This window comes from Oncorhynchus nerka, linkage group LG18 (assembly GCF_034236695.1).
Source record: "Oncorhynchus nerka isolate Pitt River linkage group LG18, Oner_Uvic_2.0, whole genome shotgun sequence".
NCBI classification, from domain to species: Eukaryota; Metazoa; Chordata; class Actinopteri; order Salmoniformes; family Salmonidae; genus Oncorhynchus; species Oncorhynchus nerka.
The window spans coordinates 16,956,953-16,961,843 of record NC_088413.1 but is presented as its reverse complement, the minus strand read 5'-3'; positions in this window follow the sequence as shown (position 1 = coordinate 16,961,843).

Sequence of the window (4,891 nt, the reverse complement as noted above, 5' to 3'; positions counted from 1 at the left end):
ATGAACTTTCAGTTGACTGTGAACTTTAGTTACACATAGTGTCTGTTTCCAACCACCCATACATTTTCTGAATAAGCCCACGTTAACCACCTTACCGTAAATCTGAACCTATTGTCCAATGGTATATTAGTTCAGAATTGTTTGTCTAAATAAGATAATATTACATCCTCGTAAGCTGCTACTGACCCACACGGACAATATTACACCCCTGACCCACGGACACTTTACTCCAATATTACACCCAGTGTAGGATACTGACCCACAAGGACACTTGACTCCAATATTACACCCAGTGTAGGATACTGACCCACACGGACTCCACATATTACACCCAGTGTAGGCTACTGACCAACACACCCAGTGTAGGGACACTTTACTCCAATATTACACCCAGTGTAGGCTACTGACCCACACGGACACTTTACTCAATATTACACCCAGTGTAGGATACTGACCCACACAGACACTTTACTCCAATATTACACTACACGGAGCTTTACTCCAATATTACACCCAGTGTAGGCTACACGGACACTTTACTCCAATGTAGTGTAGCTACTGACCCACATGGACACTTTACTCCAATATTACAATATTACACCCAGTGTAGGCTACTGACCCACACGGACACTTTACTCCAATATTACACCCAGTGTAGGCTTTACTCAATATTACACCCATACTGGACCCACACGGACACTTTACTCCAATATTACACCCAGTGTAGGATACTGACCCACACAGACACTTTACTCCAATATTACACCCAGTGTAGGCTACTGACCCACACGGACACTTTACTCCAATATTACACCCAGTGTAGGCTACTGACCCACACGGACACTTTACTCCAATATTACACCCAGTGTAGGATACTGACCCACAAGGACACTTTACTCCAATATTACACCCAGTGTAGGCTACTGACCCACAAGGACACTTTACTCCAATATTACACCCAGTGTAGGCTACTGACCCACAAGGACACTTTACTCCAATATTACACCCAGTGTAGGCTACTGACCCACAAGGACACTTTACTCCAATATTACACCCAGTGTAGGCTACTGACCCACAAGGACACTTTACTCCAATATTATAATTTATGAGATCAGATATGATATGGCAATTTATGAGATCAGATATGGTACACTGCCAGGCCCAGACGGCATCCCTAGCTGCGTCCTTAGAGCATTCGCAGACCAACTGGCTGGTGTGTTTACGGACATATTCAATCAATCCTTATCCCAGTTTGCTGTTCCCACATGCTTCAAGAGGGCCACCATTGTTCCTGTTCTCAAGAAAGCTAAGGTAACTGAGCTAACGACTACCGCCCTGTAGCACTCACTTCCATCATCATGAAGTGCTTTGAAAGACTAGTCAAGGATCATATCACCTCCACCCTACCTGACACCCTAGACCCACTCCAATTTGCTTACCGTCCCAATAGGAATACCTATGTATGCTGTTCATCAACTACAGCTCAGCATTTAACACCATAGCACCCTCCAAACTCGTCATTAAGCTCGAGACCCTGGGAAACTGGGTCCTGGACTTCCTGTCGGGCCGCCCCAGGTGGTGAGGGTAGGAAACAACATCTCCACCCCGCTGATCCTCAACATTGGGGACCCACAAGGGTGCATTCTCAGCCCTCTCCTGTACTACCTGTTCACCCATGACTGCGTGGCCATGCACGCCTCCAACTCAATCATCCAGTTTGTAGACAACACTAGTGGTAGGCTTGATTACCAACAACGACGAGACGGCCTACAGGGAGGAGGTGAGGGCCCTCGGAGTGTGGTGTCAGGAACATAACCTCACACTCAACGTCAACAAAACAAAGGAGATAATAATTGTAATTGTTTACCAAGATAACAATGAATGTTCCCGAATGGCCTAGTTACAGTTTTGATTTAAATGGGCTTGAAAATCTATGGCAAGACTTGAAAACTGCTCTCCAGCAATGGTCAACCATTTTTAAAAGAATAATGGTCAAATATTGTACAATGCAGGTGTACAAAGCTCTTGGCAGTTTACCCAGAAATGCTCACAGCTGTAATCCCTGCCAAAGGTGATTCTAACATGTAATGAGTCAGGGGTGTGAATACGTATGTCAACTTGATAGTTCTGTACGTTCAATACATTTGCAAACATTTCTAAAAACATATTTTCACTTTGTCATTATGGTGTATTGTGTGTAGTTTAGTGAGATTATTTTTTAAATTAATTTTGAATTCAGGCTGTAATTCAACACAATGTGGAATAAGGGCTATGAATCATATCTGAAGGCACTGTACATTCAACTGTGTTTGGTATTATAGCACTGCAATCACTGAGCTGTTTGAATATACACATTATTGCTGCAAGAACTGATTCAAAAAGCGTAATGACAACTATACAGTGTGGGAGAGAAAAGTGGATTGATTCTTTGTTCAAAATCTCAGCATTATTTTATTGTAGAAAAGTGCATGCAACCTATTTCAATTAATCTGTTAAACATTTACAAACAAAGATGTACACGATTTATAATTTGAATACTTTTTAAAATAACAATTGTTTAAAGGACTATAAATGAACTCATAAAAATGAAGTACAACTCTTTATTTCTAATTGTGGTGAATGATCACAAATAAACTACAATAAATCTGAATAAATAGAGAGGAAATGGAAAGAAGGGGATGGAGGAAGAAAGAGAGATGGAGAAAGAGGATGGAGAAAGAGAGGTGTAGAGAGAGAGATGAAAGAGAGAGGGAGAAAGGTGTAGAAAGATGAGAGATGAGGAGAAATGTGTAGAGAAGGTGAGAGAGAGAGATGAAAGAGGGAGAAAGGAGATGAGGAGAGGTGTAGAAAGAGAGATGAGGAGAGGGGGAGAAAGGTGTAGAAAGAGAGGTTGAGAGAAAATAAATTATGAGATTTAATCTCTGAGGGACAAAGGTTTATCAGAAATGCAAGCAGATAGATGAAAGAGAGAGGGAGAAAGGTCTGAAAAGGTTTAGAGGACCATCAGAGAGGGGACAAAGTCGTCTAGAGAGAGAGGGAGGAAAAAGGGGTGAAAGACTGAGAGGGATGAAAGCTAAGAAGAATAGTTGTAGAGAGGTCTCTGTTTTTGTGTGTTAGAGATTGAAAGAGAGTTGAAACATTTCAACTTGATCAAATATTTTAATGGAGAATAAATATTTAAATACAGTATGCCCATATGAAAAGTTCTTTAGAGTAAGAAATGAAAGTAAAGGGAGAACTCTTTTAGGTGTGGTTTCAGAGAGAGGTGTAGAAAGCAAGAGAAAGGTAGGTTGAAATTTTAAGGGATTTAAGTCAGGAGAGAGGTTTAGAGAGTCAATGAAATTTAGAGGGAGAAAGGTGAAGATAATAAGCCCGATTTTCAATTTATTTCTAATAAACGGCCGGTAAATACCCAACTAGGCCCAGTATGGAGAGGGAGCGCACAAAAGATGAACGGAAGGTGTTCTCTTTACAAAGAGAGATGAAGCTGAGATGTATTCGATTAAGCCGATATATTTATCCTAAATATATTTATCCTAAAATAATACATTCTTATGTTGAAAGAAACAATGAGGTACTCGTGTGTATACATTTTATTTCTTCCCAACTTTGATAGCAGGTGAAATCATTGAGTGCGTTTATAGATCATTTGAGTTTCATGACATGTTTACAGTTTTATACCCATACTTACCTAATATGCCTGCTAATTAAACCATGAGGAAAATAAAGAGTTTTGTGAAATTAGTCAAAATAATGTAACACAAAATCAAGTGCTTTAAATGCCACGATTTTAATACTGTTTAGGCTTTGTAGATTAAGATCCACACAAGAGCTGAAGTACAATTTAACGGTGAGGCTTATGAATAATTTATTATGCATTCATTTTTACTAAACAGTACGTTCTAAATGAAATGTAAGTACGATTAGTACGCTGTCATTTTAGTAATTAGTTGACAATATATTTCAGATATGGCCTATGACTTCCTGTAGCAGGTGCTCCCAGTCAACCCGGACAAAATGGATGTAAACAAATATGGAAACACTGCCATCTATATTTAAGTTGGGACCATGGAGTTAAGAGGACTCCTCTTCGTATCTATGTCATTTATCATCTATCATATCATGTGAACCGATAAGCCCATCTCCATTTTAAAGTAGTACATTTTCTTCTTCAGCCAGTGAAGTTGGAAGTCCCACCCAGTTGACTACATTAACTGATGGCATCCCTCAATGTGATGGCAGGTAGCCAGTGGTGGGAGTGTTGGGCCAGTAACTGAGGTTGATGGATCAACTGATCAAGGTAAACATCTGTATTTCTGCCCCTGAAAGAGGCAGTTAACCCATTGATTGCCTAGGCTGTCATTGTAAATAAGTTGTTCTTAACTGACTTTCCTAGCTAAATAAAGGTTTGGGCGAAAAAGGACAGTTTTTTTGGCCACTAGAGGCCCTCTATCATGCTCCATGGTTTGGGCAGGTTGGGAAGTTTGGGCTAGAAGGGATACATTTTGATGTCAATTATATTAAACTGACCCCATCTAGCCATGACAGGCGGATAGGTGTCAGTCTTGGCCTGGGTCATTTCTTTCTCCAGGAAATATCACTTATTTTAGTTTAAAATAAGGATTCCAAAGACTTTAAATATATGGCCCGGTGTTCTTAAAAGCACAAAAATATGGATCTTGAAAGGGAATCGTATGTATTAAACACATTTTTTCTTCAGAATATTAGTTGTCTTTGCCATATCCTGGGGTGATAGTTATCAACTTAATACAAGAAGTTACTTCATTATTTTATAGTCCTAGTTAATTTATTTGTATTATTGTATTAATTATTGTGTTTAAGATGTTCGCTGTGTCCCTGATATCACTTTCCACCCTGCTAGTGTGTTGTA